The sequence below is a fragment of the Epargyreus clarus genome, unplaced genomic scaffold (genome assembly GCF_041222505.1).
Source record: "Epargyreus clarus isolate Ecla_fem2 unplaced genomic scaffold, WU_Ecla_fem_2.2 ptg000023l, whole genome shotgun sequence".
NCBI lineage: Eukaryota > Metazoa > Arthropoda > Insecta > Lepidoptera > Hesperiidae > Epargyreus > Epargyreus clarus.
The window spans coordinates 1,611,952-1,634,336 of NW_027332230.1; the positions used below are offsets into that span (position 1 = coordinate 1,611,952).

At 34.9% G+C, this 22,385-nt stretch overlaps 1 long non-coding RNA gene and 1 pseudogene across 1 annotated transcript in view; both read left to right on the forward strand.

Moving 5' to 3' along the window:
* The window catches only part of LOC140751782 (uncharacterized), a 592,785-nt gene that overhangs the window by 472,512 nt on the left and 97,888 nt on the right, over positions 1 to 22,385 (forward strand). The gene's annotated exons all lie outside the window — the stretch shown is intronic.
* Positions 11,702 to 13,788, forward strand: LOC140751715 (uncharacterized; annotated as a pseudogene).

Genomic DNA, 22,385 nt, shown 5'->3' on the forward strand with positions numbered 1-22,385 from the left:
AAAAACAAATTATAACTTAGATTATTTATTAATTATTAGATAACTAATTACTACAAATTTACCTTTACGAGAGGGAAACCTTCAAAAGGTACCCGACGATGTGGGAGCGACGCCGGGTTACGTGGGATTTTTACCGTACTAAAACCCCGGTAGTCGTCCCCAACGCTCGTTGGAGAACTCCGGAATCTCCGACAGAAAACTACCGAAGTCATCCAAGCGCGATGCCCCGATCGGGCAGAGGCTCTGAGGGAGCAGTTTTCTCCTCCCACACCATCTGGTGTTCACTACGGTATGCGACCACATATACCGCCGTCCTTCCCGTGGTCGCTTACTGGACGGTTCGAGCTCCCACTCTTGCCGCCCGCAACCCCGGAAGCTTCCTTTTAGTCGCCTCTTACGACACGCAGGGAATACCATAGCTCTATTCTAGTCCCGGAACTACAGGGACAATCCAAATTTACCCACCAAAGATCGAAATTGATAATTTCTAATATAAAAATAATTATGAAATATCGATCAATCTTTCGTACGCAAAACATTGTATAAATTGTTTCTTAATAACAGACGCAACTACACGAACCCTAGTGTGGATTTAATTATAAAATAAATATGTTATAGCTAACGTTTAACTTAAAAGAAAACTAACTCATGTTCAGCGCGCGGTGAGTAGTGTCTGCAATTAACTCTGCGTCAATTTGACACACTAATGATATTTTAAATGAAAACACCCATACGGTACGGTTTGCAAAACAAGAACATTTTTGTGTAAAGATTTTGGTGATCTTGCTATGGGCTCATTTCCAAATGGCTAAAAAACTTTGGGAACTTTAGTTACTGGGAACGGTAGATTACTGACGTAGGATTTTAGTAATAAAATGCACACTAGGATTTATTCGGTTTGTCCCTGTAGTTCCGGGACTACCTGCCTGTCGCAAGAGGCGACTAAAAGGGGGCTTCCGGGGTTGCGGGCGGCAAGAGTGGGAGCTCGAACCGTCCAGTATGCTACCCCGGGAAGGACGGCGGTATGTGTGGTCGCATACCGTCGTAATCACCAGATGTTGTGGGAGGAGCGAACACCCCCCAGGGCAGAGCCCAATCCGGGCATCGCGCTTGGAGGACTCCGGTTGTGTTCTGTCGGAGATCCCAGAGTTCTCCAACAAGCGCTGAGGACGGTCACCGGGGGGTTTTAGTGCAGTAAAAATCCCACATAACTCGACGTCGCTCCCACGTCGTCGGGTACCTTTTGAAGGTTCCCCCTCGAAAAGAAAAAAAAAGAAAAGGATTTACTTAGTAAGATGGCTTTGGTCAGTTACCATCGAGTAGACTCCTAGCTCTTCTTACTTACATTATGATTAAGTAGGTAAGTCAGCTCACATAAACACTCTTACACCGGAACACAAAAGCTCCTTCACGTTATTAATAGGCGTGGTGGTAATATCTCCTTAATTAGACCGTACAGGTTATTTTAAAAAATAGACAGGAATTATTGTATTCCGTGATATGCAAGATCACAAAGATACATAATTTTATCAGAAAGATTTTGATTGCAGTGACCGTATTCGCGGCACTGCAAAGCATAAAATAATATAAAATGTTAGGTAGGCTAGAATATTGTATTTAATGTTTTGCTGACGCTCCAACACAAGTTGAGCTGTCTGGAAGTTAGCGCAAGTTTTTGCGAAGTTCGTTAGATCCGCAATTACTGAAAAAGCGTGACAAACAAGTAGAGGATTCGTTAATTTATTTCTATTACTAACTACTTATGTCTATATAATATATACTAAGAAATATTTAATTAGATGTTTTATGTGACACTTAGGTATATTGTTTTTTCACTCCTAGACATGTTGACGGTCCCTACGTATAAAGCGACATGTCGAAAATTGCAATTTTTTTTATTGCATATACGCCTTAGGAATGTCCATACGCGAATGCCTATATAAGATTTTTCTTTAAATGTGATGTATTTTACTAGATTTACCATTCGTATAAGAGAACAAGTATAACATTTACAGGAAATGGGTGTCGTAAATGCGGATATCTATACTTATCGCTTTGTACGATGTCATAAAAAGCGTGCCACTCGGCATGATCGCGGTCATGTCTAACTTAACATCACGTCTAAAAAGCATATTTCCGCTATAAATAATAAGTAGGAACACAAAAAAACTGTTATTGTTTTTCTAACCTACAAAAGTAAGATATCAATGTAAAATCTGAGTAAGATATCAATACCGTTTTCATGTTTCCTACGTATAAAGTTGTATCTCAGACTTGTCTGGCATACTTTTATTTGCCTTTTCACGTAGAAACAGTCATCTGTCAGTTTTTCTGGTAAATACAAGAAAAATCAATATTTAAAAATACTAGTACAAACTTTCGAAAGCTATAACAACATTATAAAAAAAATATTCTTAGAATTGTATATAGAATTATTTCTAGAGTGGTTTGAAGATTAATTACGCTCTCCTGTAAACCTGCGTTTTTGACATGTCGCTTTATACGTAGGGAACGTCGATTTATAATGATTGGAATAATATCTGAATATAAATGTAATACATATAACCTGAAGTCGGCCACAAATACGTTTTTAATCGGGTTAAAAACGTATTAAATATGTTTAACAATTGAAATGTATATCGAACATGTAATGAAAACTTATATTTAATGTTACATTTTATTTTTCTAAAATACTTGGACGGAATGAGTTACCAGATTCCAGCAATGCCCACATTAATGCATACTACACGAAAGGTTTCAGCGTGTCTTCCGCCTTTCATAACTTCATTATTTAATTTTACTTCATGCAAAATTAAATTTATGAATATAACCCAGACGTTTCATTGAAAATCGCAAACTATGTAAAAAAGTTAATATTCAATCAATTTATATACAGCTGATATCAACCGCCATCTTAAAACCATATCTTTTTCAAAGTATTTTTACGTTCAAATTGAGTTTAAGATCGTTTTCGATTTCAATTATTAAAATGTAGAAATATTCGGTTTCTAAGCATCCTGGCATGTCCCGGGGCAGTGGTGTAATTGAAAACGATTGGTGCATAAAACTTTCGATGTACTTTAGTGATCGCCTTAAGCTCGACTATCAATGGGGGACAATAAAACGACATTAGGGTTGGGACCTATATAAAATTTTTAACAAAAAAATACAACCGACTTCTATGTCACTACAAATCACTATCACTATGTCACTACTTCTATGTCGACTTCAGAAATATGTACTAAACCAACATTTATTTCAATTATTTTTTACTTTGTAGTGACATAGAAGTCGGTTGTATTTTTTTGTTAAAAATTTTATTTTACCCTTTTTAGTGATGACATACTAAATTTTATATTAATACTATATAAAATTGTATAAACGTGATCATGAATGAAGGTAAGGTCTGAATTTACATTGATTGGAACCGCCCGCTCGCAGAGCGCTGCCGCGCCCTGCTCGCTTAGTTTTATATTTTCTTATATGTTCCAGCCTAACCTTACTAAATAGTCAATGATGAACTGGCTTTGCAATTTCATTAGAACCTACACCAAATATCTTCAAACACAACTCAATTATTCCCATCGGTTGAGGAGTTACATATTTTGTCCCCGAGCCACATTATCAAACCCTTAAATAGTGAATGATGAACTGGCTTTGCAATTTTATAAGAACCTATACCAAATATCTTCAAACACAACTCAATTATTCCCAACGGTTGAGGAGTTACATATTTTGTCTCTGATCCACATTATCAGACCCTTAAATAGTCAATGATGAACTGGCTTTGTAATTTCATTAGAACCTACACCAAATATCTTCAAACACAACTCAATTATTCCCATCGGTTGAGGAGTTACATATTTGGACTCCGAGCCACATTATCAGACCCTTAAATAGTCAATGATGAACTGGCTTTGTAATTTCATTAGAACCTACACAAAATATCTTCAAACACAACTCAATTATTCCCATCGGTTGAGGAGTTACATATTTTGACTCCGAGCCACATTATCAGACCCTAAAATAGTCAATGATGAACTGGCTTTGTAATTTCATAAGAATCTACACCAAATATCTTCAAACACAACTCAATTATTCCCATCGGTTGAGGAGTTACATATTTTGTCTCTAAGCCACATTATCATACCCTTAAATAGTCAATGATAAACTGGTTTTGCAATCTCATTAGAACCTTCACCAAATATCTTCAAACAAATTTCAATTATACCCATCGGTTGAGGAGTTACATATTTTGTCTCCAGAACCCGCTCTGATCCTCATCATATTTAAATGGGACCAATTTGTAGCAATTATACACACACGAAATTAAAGGCATTAAAATAGGTTCATAAACGGCGAAGTTATGGCTATTATATTTACATGGGTGGAGGAGTTCCCCTCATTTTCTCCCGAACCCATCGATGGATTCTAACCATATTTAAATGGGACCAACTTCCAGCTCGTCTCTATACAATAAAAAAAGAATTATTAAAATCGGTCCACTAACGGCGGAGTAATTCTTGTACATACATAAAATATATATATATATATATACTGGCCGAATTGATAACCACCTCCTTTTTGAAGTCGTTTAAAAATAATGGACTTCGGAACTACAGCACAATGACGGCCAAATAAAAGTTATAGGAAAACCAAAAAAAATAAGCAACAATACCGCAAAATTAAAATTCAAACAAAATTTGTTTTGATTGTTTTTGGATTTCTTTTTCAATTTTTGCAAGTCAAAAAAGTAACAAAAGAGATTTTTGAAATGATATATTTACCAACTTTCCACATTATAGTCTGAAAAACGCTTTTTACACGTGTACGGTTCCACAACATAATTCACAGTTGGTATCTTGATATAGTTTTATCATATAGTGATAAACAAACACCTAATTCCAGAAAAGAAAATTAAATTTATCATTCAGATTTCTGTCTGCCTGGGGATCCAACTTGAAACTATCTGGGCATCAGACCGATATGGTTACCGCTCCACAACGCACGTTGATATATTATTATTATTATTATTTTTAATTAATAAGTTTGCCAACCCTAATATATTCAAAAAACCCTAACAGAAAGTGACAAAGAGTTTGAAAGGTTTGACGGTTCACGACACGTCGACATCCCTTTGTCCTTCACATTAATGAACTATAATACGCTACCTTCACTTGTCAAAAATTACACTAAAATTTTACCTATTCCAAACCCTACTTTCAAGAGATTAAATCGCATTTTCAAGAAACATAAGTAGAAAATCTTAATCGGATTATCGAACTCGAAGCCATTCTGAATATACTCGTACTGCTAAGCTTTGAATTTAAAAGTTTTACATAATGTTAAGGCTGAGTCATTGATAAGTGACAGAGACAACGTTAACGCTTAATAAGCATGAAGGTTTTAAGATCTAAGTAATGCCACCGTGAAGAAATAAGAACCTCCTCATAGTTTGTAGAATCAGAAGCCTTAGTATGTAGAGACACCGAATATTTAAATAGTATTGTCACTATTATCATTTATCAAAACTAAAAATTGTCAAAGAACTTGAGGATGAAAAAGTCGGTTACTGTAGTACAAATCAGTTACTGGTATAAATTTATAATTAAATTTTGGGACCAAATTTTTGATAACTATTGTTCACGTTATAGCTGACGATCTCAAAATTATGTTGTATGAAAAGATTAATCTCTACAGCTTGTGATATTTGAGAAATCGAATAGCTATTGATAAATACCATGTAGTTTAAATAACAGTAATAAAAAAATCCTAAAGACAATAATTTTTCTGAAACACGCATTCATTTGAGCAGTGACTAGATACTAAGCACAACGAATTACCCACAGGTAATATTTAACGAGAATGTGTCTCGGACCCCACCGAAGACAAATTAAAGGGACGCCCCAGAACAAATCCGCGGAATTAAAAAGCCAATCTAAGTTATCCCATACAATTACCAGCCACTTACCACACCCCAGATATTTAGAGGCAGGCTCAGCTTGTTCTATCACATGCTAGTAACGATAGAGCGAATACTATTGACCAATAGTGGCAAAATATCTAATTAACATGGAAAATGATGATAAGTGCCTAAATACAATTTAATCAACAGGCAAAAACAGGCCAGGTAACCGGCCTGGAAAGTCCATCCAAGGCAGATTTTTTAAGTGATTTGCGTGTATTATATTTCAAATGTATATTAATATTCATTGTAATATTTGATTTTAAACTAACATTATCGCGGTTTGTTTGATTAATTCATTCATTGCAATGATGATTAAAAATAGTAACAAAATTGTCACTTCCACGTTATATCACTTAAACCCCATTTCTTCCATTCCAAGTTTATCGCCAATCTTAAATCCCCTCGCAGTCAAGCAAATCGGTAATAAACAAGCAGCACGTAGGACGATTCCTTCGGGATCTTGAAGAAAGTGCACCTTGCATTTAGGGTGGCGAAATGACTTTTGCAAATGGAGTTGGCGAAATAAAGGTGGCTGCCCTTATGAAGAGCGTAAGTAAACGAAATATTGCCAGCATCAAAATTATGGCGGGGGTCATTTTTTTGTTGGATTCAACGCAACATTTTTCCTCTGGTTTTATGGTAGGAAACATTTGGGTATATTCAACTAATATCATAGTGGTTATCTTGGTTATCATAGTCACCTACTGATCGACTTTGAATACATTGAAGATCATGAGGTTTTACCAGATTAAAACTTGATTAGGATATAAGATCTGTTATAATGAAAATATACAGTACAACAAATAACGTATCGACATTCCACGAATATGGATAGACTTTTAGACACCACGCATAAGCATAACAAAATTACAATACAATTTTAAGTGTACTTTTTATTAACTTTACTCTTGCGTTTGTGACCCTTACGCAGACCTTTAAGAAGTGGCTTAATGTTAAACTAAATTATTAAATATCAAAGTCAGTTCAGAAGTATTGTGAATATATAAATTTATTCATAAGTCAAATAAAATTTTATTAAATTACGAGACTGAATTTATTTATTTATTATGTATTTCAAATTTTGCTAGTTTCAATAACAGACGTAATGGAAAGTATTTTCCAATTATCCCAATTATCTGATACTTTTATGACTGAAGTAGTTAGTGTCCAACTAAAGATATGCCATTAACATTTACCATACTAAATGTCAATGTCTAAAATCTCTCACAAACATCATTATTATAGAACAGGGGCTCTATATAAAGTCAAAGTCACTTTGCCACTGCTGAAGACTGAGATAATCGCCATATGTAAGTCTGCCGACATTCACAAATTGTGTTATATTATATAGTCAATTTATATTTAGCCCACCGAGATTTTTTCTAGAAAGAGCAATATCCAAATCAGTCTAGTTTAAAAATAATGACGACCGCTTTTTTGTGTTCTGTAAAATACTTACCCTGAAAATTGAACCCCTGACAACTGCTCCTCAGGACAACTGTTAGGTACTAGTCTGATTCAAATTATGACGCTGAGCCAATCCGTACCATGGCCACCTATATTACCCCCGTGCAAAATTTTGTCATATGAATTCGTAACCGTCTATGAAATTACTAAAATTATAGCCGGGGCACGATAAGGCGACCAGAGCGCCATTAAACAGCCAGCGGCGCCCTAGGGCTCCGGCGCACGATGCATCGGCGCACGCGGCCGCATAAATTAACTTGTTGCAACGCACTCGGTTATGACGGTTTTATACCGTCAGCAAATAAGAGAAAATTCTGTAATAAGATTAAACGTTTCATAGTAAGGTCACTTTTGGTTACTAGAAAGAGGTTATACAGGTTAATTTTAGTGTAAAAAAGAAAAAGTGTGAATATCTTTAATCGTCGTTTTTACTTCACTAATGTAAATGTTCGACTGCGAAGGCAGGCCGGCGGGCAGGCAGGCAAGGCCACTGCTATATCTAATTCTGGATTATAATACGAGTGTTAGCGCTATTGCACTCTTCTGCATTTATAATTATTCACAAGAAAAATGACACACAAAAGTGCATTCTTCCGAATTATTCTGCTTCTTATGCAACTATAAACATAAATATAATTTTAATTATATTTTTTACCTGTAATGGACTACACAATGGCATACATTTCAAATATCTAGAACATTTTTGATAAGTAAAATGACTATTCATAACTCAAAGTTACTGTAGCATAACTAGTTTTAGGTTCTTAAAAGTTAAAGAAGTTAATATTAAAACGAAAACTTTGACTTTACCTTTAGCACGATATTACTGACTGTACATGAAGCGTTTCTCACTATCAACACCACAGTATATTGAACCTGCTCGCACCTTGACCTACGCCGGCTCGGGTTACGATCAGTCTCTCAAACCACAACACAAGCAACTCAAACGTTTACGAACGCGTTCAGAGATACAAGAAACTGACTCACAAGTTTAAGTCTCACTGGCTGTTTAACCACAAGCCTTGGAAGTTTAGATGATTGTTTATTATTATTAAATTATTATATTTTTAACATAATAAACAATAGAATTCTATGTGACTATAAATAAAAATTATAATAAAATAAAATTTTTGTTTTAAAGACTTCAGAACTACATACCTTGTAAACCAAACTTTTAATCAACCTATTTTAATTATTCTAAATTATTTAATGAAATGATTCTGCTTATTATTATTTATGTTAGTATCTCTTATTTATTTACGGAAAACATTAAAAAAAAGGGAATATATGCACATCCCCTATTCAATTTCATAAAAAGAAACCTTTGAATGCAACTATAGTTTGATGGATCAGGTTAAGATTAATCTGTATAACGAGTATAAATTGAATTTAAACATGAACGCAATCGTTTTGAATATTTTACGAAGAGGCTTCAGTTACAAGACCGAGAGGAGCATAACTTGTTCGTGATAATGTTTAAGTGGCGATAGGTCAGTAAAATACAAAGGAAACAATGGTCGGATGTATGGAGTTGAAAAAAAATAACTTTGTATGATGCTTTCATTGCCTTGGGTGTTCCGACAGACAGATGGATTATAAAACAAAGAGAATATCCCTGTGTTCGATATTGCGAAATGATAATTAATTAATATGTGTTCTTTGATATTGAAACGACAAATGAAAGGACACTGAACATACTATAACTGAAAGAATGAATAGAGGATAATTTGATGCACAAAAACTTAATAACTACAAAACATGTTATCGTTTACGTCGTAGTTTCGGATATAGATTTTCTAATAACCTGTACTAACCCATAAATTTTACAGATTGCACATTGTGTGTCATCTAATATGAAACATATCGTCAATTTTAATTTTAAATTAATTTTTCCCTGTTATTATATTTTCAATCATTTTCAAGTATTAAAATATTGTCCAAAGCGTCTACTACAAAAAAACTTTAGCACAACATTTAGTAACAATATTTTAGATCCGACAAAATCTTTCAGCATCAAACCCTCATTTATAATGTGACCTCATTACGCTACCTTGCGATTGTCTGCAAAACACGCAATAAAAGAAGCGGGGTCAAGGAGTTTCGGAGCCGAACATCAAATAGACCAGGGAGGTCGTCTTAAAATTGTAAACAAGAAAATCCCGTCATCAATTCAAACGGAAACCCTCAAACAAATTAAGCCCCACAAATATTAGAGCGGGCATCTCTCAAAACGTCAACGGATTGGGGCCTGGTCCTGACAAACAACGGCGGCAAACAGCAGGAATACTTAATGCAGCAAAGCTTCAATTTGTTCTAGTTAATTGTAAACGTTATTTTTTCGTCCCCGTGACGGAGAGGATTGAGTTCGCAAATTGTTTCATGGTCACGGTATTTATGTTGACCATTTGTGAAATGGAATTTTTTGTCGACTACTTTTTATTTCACCCTTATGATTGAATCTTCTGGCCATAGTGACTCTCTATTGTCTCTTTATGTCTTATAATGGGAAGAACTTAAGCCATAGTTAATAATCTACACGGAGACCTCACACATGCTTGCAAACATTATGGAGATCTTTCAGACATATAAGTTTTATTGCCACTATTTAGGGTTGTTATTAATTCTGAAAATAGATTTACGCCAATAAAACGCAAAATCTCTAATTCCCCATAGTGGAAATATGGGAAGCTCATGTGATGCTCATACCATGCCCTATTCAACGGACAATTTATCGATGTTTAAATTTTATTAGCGCTTAGAGTTTCTTCTATAGCCATTGAGAATCTGCTGACGCAGAAACCTACAGAAACCGCTAATTCAAAAAGCAACGCACCAGAAAACGGTCCACGCAAAGCAATCCACTCGGTACCCTTCGCTGTTTATCGCAGTAACAATTAGTTATGTACATGACGGCGCTTTGTGCTTCGTTACGAGCTTATTAGCTTTTGTTTTGGCCGTATACTAGAATGTTTCAATATAATGTTGCCGTTAGAATCAAGTTAAGCGCCCGGCCCGGCAATCTCGTTCGGGCCCTCTAATTCGGCAGCGTTATAATGAAAGTTGCCTTCCGCCTTGGAACTAATAAAAATAAACGCTAAATGCCCAGCTTTCCTGGCACTTTACCCAAACGTCCGGTACCTACTAATTTGTCGGCGAAATTTTTTCACCGGCAGCCGTCAAGAGCATAAAGACCCCGTTATGAGGAAAATGCTTTTTCCTGCGAACTCGCAAAGAGCACTGCGTAGATGTAATATCGTGTAATTGTGTGCCCGTTTGGAAATTACTAGTTTGTACTTTAATACGTATAAAACATTCAGTAAGCAGAAAGCAATGATAGCCTAGTGGTTAAGAAACTCGGCCTCTCGATCAAAGGGTCCGAGGTTCAAACCCCAGGCACGCACCTCTGATATTTCGAAATTATGTGCGTATCAGAAATAATTATCACTTGCTAAAACGGTGAAGGAAAACATCGTGAGGAAACCTGCATACATAAGAGATTTATAAAAAAAAAATCTTAAAGGTATATGAAGTCCATCAATACGCATACGCCAGCGCGGTGGACTACGGCCTAATCCTTCTCATTCTGAGAGGAGACCCGTGCCCAGCAGTGGGACAATACTGGGTTGATGATGAAGCAAAGCAGAAAAATAGCATGCATAGCAAAACACGACAATTTTCTCTCTCTGATGAAATAATTAGAGACGAGTGACTGATTAACTTCAGAATATAACAGCTTCTCCTTGCGTGGTTATGCATTTATTTACCACATTCTCCAACAAGGTTACTAACTAAAAACTGATGAATCAATAACCTTATACAACAAGCATCCTGTGTTAACCCGTGAGAGCGGAGTACATGTTCGTAGATTTGTGATATGTGTATTCGAGAAGACTATGAAAAACTTAAGATTACAGCTGTAGGCTTTCTCAGAATATTTTCATCAACTATCTTTGATTTCCATCGTTTAGTAGAAAGTGAACAGCGTACTCATACTACTCATAACAGAGTACTCTTTAGCAAAGTACTTATACAGCTATATATAAGTTTTCATATCTTGTCAACTGACAGTGACCCCTGTCTGATCGGTCGTGTAAATGAGCTACGCAAAAAAGGTTTGAAACGTAAAAAAGCTTCCGAATATAAAAAGCCTTCAAATGTAAAAAAAGCTCTTTTTTTCTCGTAGCATTGTTCGTATTTCTACAGCTCCAACGCACTAGCCTAGGCGTCTCTAATTAAAACACGGTTTTCAGTTGTTTTTACAGAAAAATGCGTCTCGCCGTGCGTAAAATTGTCTGGTGTTATTATGACATTTTTGCGTCGCCTGTGTAAGTTATAGGTTTGTCATAGTACCTATTTCTTTATGGAGTTTGTGATTATTTTACTACTATAGGATCATAATTAAGCCTGAAATCTGATCGTACAACTATTAAAAGATCAGGTATCCTTCGGACTTATTTATTACGTTAGCATAATAAGCAACCTTTATTCGAAACGTTCATTTACAAGCATACATTAAACGAAAGAAAATTAAGCAAGAAAAGGTGGAAATATGATGATAACTGCGTTTATGTAGGTTATAGTCCTAAGGCCGAGGCCGAGGCCTAAGGTGAGCTTTGCATTTGTGTGAGTGCACATGGATAGTGTAGGTGTGAAATCAAACAAACGCGCGATGATTCTTTTATAGTTGGGGGGAGCCCAAGAGGGGATTTCGGAATTGTCTCGAGCGCATCAGACTAAGATATGGGAGATACCTTACACCTTATAAAGTATCCTAAACCATAAATGAGCTTTCTATGTCGGGGAGTTCTCAGAATAAAAAAAAACCAATAACTGGACATGCATGGTCAATTTTCTTTTTAATATAAAGGAAATAATGAAATAGAAAACGGGAAACATCATAATCTGCCAATTACCACACGTCGAAGTAGTGAAAAAAAGTAATTTTGAAAAAAAATACATCCTGTATTATTATGCTATCTGATAGTGTCACTTATTAGCATGAATACCTGGGAAGTAATGATGCATCACAAACTAAAGGAAAAGGTTCATTTTTAGGAAGATACATTATTCTTCATACATTCTCATAATTTTTTTTTTCAAATCGTCAGAATAAGAACGTTTTCTTCAGCTCGTTAGCTGAACCGAAAAATATAATATAACCTTTTCTTCATTTTTATGTCTAATCTACACAATCGTAAAGTCCCAATGACACTCGAGTTTCTAGACATTTAGCATCCTGGGCTTCCCTACCATTAAACTGGTTTATACCGCTTTTTGCCAATCGTGCATCTTCTTCACTTCTTGTACCGGTAGCAGAATTGTTTAATTTCTAATAATTTGTTTTTGTGTTAGATTTAGATTAGTAAAATGGCATCCAATATTAAAAAACGTATACTTAATACGAAGACCTTTAAATAGTCAAGTTAAGGAAATTATATGCAATTTGAATAGTTATTTTAAAGACATAAATGATAAAAATATGTCAAGTGTCAATACATCAGCCCAATTTCTAAAGGAAATCGTTTGATAATAGTTGATGCTGGCGGAGAGGACGGTTTCATACCAAATGCACTGCTAATGTTTAAAGCCAATCAAAAAGTGGTGTATACCATAACAATATGAATGCAGAAAATTACACGAAATGGTTACAAATGCATTTAATTCCAAATTTAAAGCCCAATAGCGTTGTGGTGGTAGACAATGCATCTTACCATAATTCATTACAAAATCTCGCTCCTAATTCAAACAGTCGGAAAAAAGACAAGATAGATTGGCTCAAGTATCGCAATATCGATCACTCTACATCTATGCTTAAACCACATCTATATCAATTAATACTGCAAAATAAACAAAGATTTATTGAATATAAGATTGACACCCTACTTAATGAATATGGCCACAGCGTTCTTCGTCTACCACCTTACCACCCAGATTTCAACCCAATCGAAAATATATGGGCAATGATAAAAGGATACGTGGCGAAAAAAAACGTGTCAATGAATATGGATACCATAATGAGGTTAGCGACAGAAAAAGTTGACACTATCACAGTACTAGAGTGGAAAAAAATATGTGATCACGCAATAAAAGAAGAAAAGAAGTTTGATGGTCACGACGCCGTTTATTATAACATAACGGAACCGTTTATTATAAACACAAATGATACATCAGATGAAAGTGAAGATGAAGGCGAGAGTGATAATGAAAATGATGATGATGCAATGTCCGGTATAGAAGAATTGCTATAATTTTAAATAAAGAAAATAAAGTTTGCAGTAGTTAAACACACCATATTTGTTGAATTGATATGTAATCACAGACACAGACAGAAAATATTTTAATAAACAAGAATGTCTCTTTAACATATTTACGTAACGAAAAGATAATAAAATTTATTTTTGATTGTTTTTAATTTGACTCTACTTTTGATGTTCACTCACACTAACGCAAAGCTCAGCTTAGACCTTTCGGACTGTACCACCTACATATTAGTTCTACCAAACTATTTAAGTTTAGTTTTTTTTTTTTATAATAATAATATAGAAGTATCAGACGAGCATGCAGTCCACCTGATGGTAAGTGGCTACTGCCGCCCATGGACACCTGTAATCAACCTCAGATAGAATTAGATATTCCTACCTGAGGTCGGCCACAGATGTGCCGCAACCCCTGAGGACTAAGCTGGAATGCTCTGAAAATTATGTCTCCCTTACCACACCCTTCAAAACGGAACACAGTAGTGCCTAACACTGCTGTTATTAGTCAGAAATTGGTGTGGGGGTGGTGGTGCCGGAGTCGAACCACAAAGGGTTCTACCACCTTCCACCGCCGAAGTCTCCGTAGTCTCCAGAGTCACCACCGCCTTCATCTATTTCTACCCAATAACAGCAGTCTTAAGAGCTGCTTGCTGTGTATCAATTTAGAGAGTGTGGTTAAAATCCGTTAAGCCATTTTTGCTACAGGGCCAGCCAAAGAATGAGACATATATACATACGCTCGAAAACATTCACATTCTGGTAAAACTGTGTAAGCCACGACATGTAAACTAGTCAATTTTATTAATTATAAAAAATACGACCTCCTTTCTAATTAATTTAAAAAAGAACTCACACACATTTTATATGATTTTTAGATAAAACTAAAAAAGTAATTTGTCTGCAAATTGATTACGCTTTATAATAGCACCTTTTTGCCGTCATTAGACGCGGCTCGTAGCTTTTTATGACAGATTCATTACTGTTATACCTTATTTTGAGATTTCTTTATAAGCCCTTCTCCTTATAGCAAGCGAGTAAAGTAAAAAAATAAGCGAGTTGGATTAATAGTGACTTTGTACCTTTCAAACCAAAAGCGCTTCATACTCCTCTTTTGAAACAAAAAAAATATGTGGCAATAGTTCGCTCACAGTTGCACCACTGTGGAGTTACATCTTTAAGATTATTGTGGAAAACTCAAATTTTAATGTATAAATTATTTCGTCTAATGTACAAATTACGCCGATCCGATTTCTTAATCGCATCACTATGTCACTCGCAAGCGCTGTGACAAAAGTCTACTGAATTTTATGTAATGAATTAAAAAAGGTACAATTTTTCTCAGAGGACCTCTTGTCAACGTTCGGAGAATGAGAAGTGGAGTTCGCTTAATTAGTTTAGAGACGGTTCACCTTTACCGAATTAAGTTTGTTTGTTTGAAAGTCCCGTCAGGATTTTTTGGGGAATTAGATTTTGTTTCGTTTCCGCATTATGTTCTATTGTACAAAAATATAATATACTATTTTGAATATGACACAATTTATTTAATTGTAAAGTGAAATTAATCTTACACACCTCAGGTTTCAGCAAAGTTTTTAAAAATGTGTGAAGTCTATCATTTCGCTCTCTGAAAATGTTTTCGCACATGTTATGTGATGTGTGATTCGACTCGGAGTCACTACCAAAGTATCTCACTTTGGTATAACTGTAGTTTTTAGCCCTGCTTGGTTTGTTATTAAAGTATACGCAAATTTTTTAACTCCGCGAAAAACATAAAAATGTATTTCTAATACGTAGATCACTTATCATACGTACATTACATCATCAATCTATCACTGCTTTATACCAAGTACCTCAATTAAACTCGGATGCCTTATTTTATCCCTATTGGTACCCAGGTCACGTTCGTACTACTTTCCAGGTTCTGAATAGGCTATAACGTTCGCAAGGAGTGTAATGGCTGCCCTTGGACATTTACTCCTGAGGACATTGTGATTTTACGCACCCCTTTGAGCCCTAGTAGTTCTTAGTTGTAAGGTAGGGCTGAGATCGAGAAAGATTTTTTAAGTCTTGTTTAGTATGTAAAGTGAGAATACATTAGGCAAGGAAGGAACGCGGTTGCAGATTATCTGATAATAAGTGGCTACTGCTGCACATGTACAATTGTAATCAACCCCAGATTGGATTAGAGTCCTACCTGTGGTTGGTTACTGACGTAGACCCTCAGCACTGCTGAGGGCTATGGTGAAACGCTACGGCTTAGTACTACATATTCTTCAAACCAGAACACAGCAGCGCTTAACACTGCTGTTATTAGGCATAAATATATGTATTATCTGTGCCTCCGGAGTCGAACCTTCAATTAAGATTGAAATTTAATTTCAGGTCACCTACTGATGAGTTAGCCTCTAGGATTAAGTTGGAATATCTCGTGTGCCTAAGTCTTTTGCCTTAAACACCCTTTGAACTATGTATAACACACTGCTATTTTATGGTACAGTCAGGTACTACACTATTCCCAACAAGGTTGCTTCTGTGTATTACCCACTATCTTCTCAAAAAATAATTTATGATAACAAATAATAAAGTACAATTAATTATATTGATTCATACTCATATTCATGGACGTAACAATATAAACCGATCCGTAAATATTTGCGTGTACTAAAAGAATTTAACGGTTATCGAATTAACGTTAAACAGGGTGCGGGACTACGATATTCATTGCGGATTTCCGATATTAAATTGTAAATAATTAAGTGATAACCGGCCGACTGTTTGCTCGTACAGTTTGTTCAGCGTTTAAAATAAAGCAATTAATATTATTTTACCGCTGGATTTAGCGGACGGCGAGCGGCTGCGAATTATTAGCGGTCACTGTTTTTAATCTGTTTAAATGTCACAGCAGAAAACCGCGTGACGCAAATACGTGCAGTTGGTCTGTCACGCATACGTCGTAAGGTAGGAGCGCGAGCGATAATGTATTCGCAAAATAAACATTGTAGGTAGTTTTATTTTTATTTTATAAACACACTCCGTTCCTGTGGAAATTCGATAAATACGATCATATTATTTTAATAAAAAATATTTGAATTTACAAAGAAAACGACGAATAATTGAAAATTGTATATTTGTACAATACCAATAACGTTTTGGGTTTTTGTGCGGATATTTATTTGTGAGTTTTATTTTAATAAACGTATTGTTGTATTTATTCTACATGTGATTCTATTTTTTGTTTTCAGGTAAGCACGAGTACTTCAATTTTGAATGGTATCAATATTTTATTATTATTACGTGAAACGAAAATTTTGTGCCCAATTGCTCTAAAATGTATTTTCTTCTAATAACTCAAAAATTAATTAAATTAAATATACGAGTAGGTATAACCTTTGGTAGTACGTATAAGCTATGTAGTTGATAAAAACTCTATTCGAATAATCTATCTTATCAAAACTAGGTTTTCAACCATTGCGGTGGGCGACTAGTTTTATGAATTTCTAATGACTTAGTTATAAATACGAGTATGCTAAAATTACGTCTAATCATAGATTATAGTGAAATAGTAGAATACAAATGTGTTAGAAATTCATACAGTATCGCCAATAAGGCTAATTCACATACACGTTTTTATACGAAACTTCTTTACATTCAGGGCCACATTGTTAAAAATAATTAATTTGTGATAAACCTAAAAAAAGGAGTTATATTAAGCTTATAACTTGGACAGTATGGAATAACCTGCACTAGAATATTCACTCAAACCAAAGAATAATACTTATTAACCTGCATTGTTTGAAGATTTAATTGATGCATTAAGCTGTTAGTAGTAATGGAAAGTAAACAAACGATAAAATTATTTATTACCATCTATATTACTTAAATAGCATATGGTTATCTAACCTAGTTAGTGTCCAATGTTGTTAAAATATAGGATTAGATAAACAGCATGCAGTCCTCATGTAAATGGTAAGTGTTCACTGCCGCCCATGGACATCTGTAACTCCCTTATACTCGTAGTTGGTTAAAAGGTTTGGTGGTGAAGTCGAATGTCGAATAACAAACAGTTCAACCACCACAGGGGTTTTCCAAATTTGAGAGTTCTATTAATTCTTAACGCTTACATTTATCAGTTAAAGTAATAAATAATTTATTAAACTCTACTCACACGCTTTCCTCGTGGGCACTACGTTCTGCTCCAACAATGGGTTCTCCCATAAATATGTACTCCTGAAGGTCGGATACAAGTGAAGTGCAATTAATACGGGCTCTGACTGGGTGCCCTATATTACTTTAAGATAAAATTTCCTACTTTTTGGATGTGCTACGGCAAACTGTCACGCAAATACGATAGTATAAAACATTTACTATAAAGAATGCAAAATACACATTAAATTATAAAATATTTCTTGTATATACATAGATTAGTAAACATTACTCACTCCTAACAAGAAAATGTAACCAGTGTTGAGAATTGAGATAATTGCGTAAAAAAGTTTTGCCACGTCTCCGTGCTAAATTGTCCCTAAAATATTTGAAATACTTATTTATTTATTGTGTAAATTACGTAGTTATTTATTCTACGTATTATGTAAAATTTTTATTTGTCAAGAAGACAAAAAAAAACTGACAAATCAGCCGTTCGTGGCTTTATTAAATTTCCAGTATCTTTACTAATCTATGTGTTATATACATGTTATCGAATTTGGTGAGTCGTTCATCTAAATATTTTAGTATGTATTGTATTAATTTCTTTATTAAATTATGTATTTTAATTTGTAAAATAAACTTAATAATTTAATTAAAAATACAAGTATTATACACTTTATATTCACTTTGTGTTTTGACGAATCTTACTAATCCTTACTAATATTATAAATCCGAAAGTAACTCTGTCTGTCTGTCTGTCTGGTTGTCTCTTCTTCACGCTTAAACCACTGAACCGATTTTAATGAAATTTTTTACAAAGATGGTCTGAGACCCGAGAAAGGACATAGGATAGTTTTTATCCCGTAAATTCCACGGGAACTGGGGATGGCGATCTAAGATCGATTAATCAGAGGATCGATCTTTTGGACCAAAAAAAACGATTATTTTAATCGATATTAGTAAGGATTGAATCGTAAACTATGCATTTGATCAAGTGATGATCTTTAGCAAAGTTGTTGTCCATGAGCCCACGAAGGTTCCAGAGTTGGTACGACCAATTTTCGCCAGATGGCGCCACTGTCCTTCCAATGAAGGTACGAATTTTCAGTTTTATGTATGTTAGTACGTCATATTATTTTCTTTTAAACGCGGGCGAAGCCGCGGGCAAAAACTAGTCTATTAATAAATTGTGGATCCCCAAAATCTCGCCCCGAATGAACCGACATACACACCGCCGCTAAATAAATCACATGACTTTTTGTTCTACACTTTTTGTTATTTAATTATCTGTGACTCGGGACGATTCCCGTAAATTGATGCGTGGGCTTTGAATTATCGTCACCCTTATGGCGTATATAATAAGGGTGGGTGGTGGTTTGCGATAACATCAACTGTTACGGCGTTTTTTTGATAGCGTGACCCTAATTGTTGGCTATTTATCATTTTGTACACTTAACTCTGATAATTCTATTAAGTCATTGATTTAGATGTCAAAAATGTTTCCAAATTCGACACCATTGCTTAAAATATATTCTTCGTCGTTTGTTTAAAATATTTAAATAAAGTAATACCTAGATTATATTTACTGAACAAGGATTGCCTGTGTTGGTACTTCTACACCCAAGAATACAAGCACCCAATCTTAACCTTAATTTAATGAAACAACGAACTATTTGTGTGAGTTTATTTTGTAGCAATAGTAGCATGCATTCCATCTGGTGTTAAATGGTGACGGCCGCCCACGCACATGGGATCTCACTATTGAAGGAATTGTTGAAGGTAGTAGAACCCTTTGTGGTTCGACTCCGGCGGCACCACCGCCACACCTATTTCTACCTAATAACAGCAGTGTTAGGCGCTGCTGTGTTCCGATTTGAAGGGTGTGGTAAGGGAAACATACTTTTTGGAGGCGTTCCAGCTTAGTCCTCAGGGGTAGCGGCGCCTTTGTGGCCGACCTCAGGTAGGAATATCTAATCCCATCTGGGGTTGATTACAGATGTCCATGGGCGGCAGTAGCCACTTACCACCATGTGGACTGCATGCTCGTCTGCTACTCCTATGTTATAAAAATAAAAAATAAAAATTGAAGAATGCCTGGCTAGCCTGATCTGAAATGTAACTTTTCATTTGGTTACCATTAGACTATACTTGTAATAATTAAGTAAGTAATTCAGACTAAAACAAAAACGGCTAAAAATCTCAATTGAAACTAAATACGAGTATCATTGAATACACTACATACAACAACACAACTAATGAAGAGAGTAAAATTGCGTTTTAATGGTGTTGACCAACGATTGCAGTAAACCTCGTAACCAACCATTTAATAAAATAAAAATTATAATCTCCTTAATTTATTAAAACCACACGTCTGGTTAAATTCGCCCACCATTTTGCATATATCCGTCCTTATCGACAAAGTTGTAAGCGCATACTGTTTTCATGTAAGAAAGAGATAAAAAACCTAATTACTTCCAATTACGAGCGGACCCTGGGTAAAGTGTTGGAGCAATCTAAGATCTGAGATTCATCTGATATGCGGACATGTGGGTTCAATTAAGAATCATTTTAAGGAAAAAAGGCATCGAACGCGCTCCGTTCTGACTTATTGGGTATACGGACGATAAGGCGATGTCTGAATATTTCGAAATATAAGGATCGCTTTTGGGTGAGAAATTTTACTATTTAATTAGTCAACCCATTAGTGTAGGGGGGGTTTAGATCTTATTCCGCCACCATGGCCGAGTTGCTATACTTCATACACCCTCGATAATATTTTTTTTAATTAGACAATTAAATTATTAAAAAAGCTAAAAATAAGATTGCTTTTACGTTTTGTGTAGTTTTTACGTTTTTACAAAAATGACCGTTTTGGTATTTGTTTACGTATTTGCCCATACATTTTCAATATGCGTCCCTAGCGAATTTTATCAGAACTCATTGGAAATATATGTGAAATACGTAAACAAAAACAAAACAGTCATTTTAGTCAAAACGTAAAATCTCATACTAAGGGTACAGAATTCAGACGAATTAAACAGTTCATATGTTACAATCCGACAAGTATTCTGGCCTGCCAAATAATGAGATATACAAACAAAGAGACATAGAGACATTAAACTTTCCAATACATATAACAGACAATAACAATCATCCTTTCTTACTATTAAAATATCGATATGAAGCATCCCCTTGAATCTTAAAAGTTAACACAAACTAAATATTATCAATCTCCAATCGAGTCAAAAGAAGTTATTAAAAAAATTACTAGTCTGTTACAAATACATATTATATGACTTTTCAAATGACTTTATATTTTATAAAAAAAACATAAACTTCTCCTTAACACCTGCTGATTTTAATTAGGTATGACGTATCATTCAACAATCTCGGTGTCTTTTTTACTTCACCCAAGAAAGAAAGGGATAGCACATATTTTTTAACAAATGGCTTCCTTTTACCACGCTTTTGTTCAACCGCTCTTATTAGATTATTTACTCCAATTAAATTAGTTAAGTGTGAAAATCCTTAGTACAAAGGATTAAGGTTTAAAATTGGATATGACTTAACGTAATTTTTAACAATGGGATCAGATAATGTTTACGCTGTTTATTAAGAATGTTTTGTGAGGTATTGGAATTATTGATAGTATCTTAATTTTAAATGGTCTTAAACAACAATTAAGTTAATAGGGGTTTGAATTAAAAGCGAAAGTAAAATATGGTGGATCATTTGCGTGTCTATATTTAGTAATTCATAACCATGTAACAGTGGTATTTCAATTATTTGTACAGTTAGTCGTATTTGTTTATTTGTGTCCCAAATTTAAGTCTGTTTTAATATTGGGGTAGGTTTATATGTGAAATTATATATGGGTTCGCATTATGGAATGCACTTATAACATTCCAATGGACGTAATAAACTAAAATTAAACTTTATAACGGTGTTTTATCAATAACTATAGTATAGTTCAATGCTGTGTTTCAGTTGTTTTTATAATATTGAAATATCAAACGAACGTGCATACAACAATACTTTACATATTGCAACTTGAAAAATATTAAAATAGGAGTATATTGCTTTTATTCCTCCAGGATTACCATAAATAACATTTTGCGATGCAACCACTTGAGGCTTGTTTCGCCACATTTGGTTGTTGGCTGACATAACCGCGGTATAAACCGAAATGGTAGTAACATATAAACCTCGAGATTTACGATATGCTGTAAAATTGTTTAACGTTTCTTAAGACTATTGCCTCATTTTGTGGTTAAAATCTTATCTAGAAAGTAATGTAAAGTTTAGGAAGATTAAGTCGTAATGTCTTATAGGAATCGCATCATTGTCGGTTAAGTCTTCAAATTTTACAAATTGTAGAACCCTTTATGATTCGACTACGGAGGCACCACCGCCACATCTAATAGCAGCGGCCTTAAGCGCTGCTATGTTGGCACTTTGAAGGATGTGGTAAGTCATACTTATTTGAGGCATTCCAAGTCCTCAGAGGTCAACACAACTATGGCTAACCTCAAGTAGGAACCTAAACA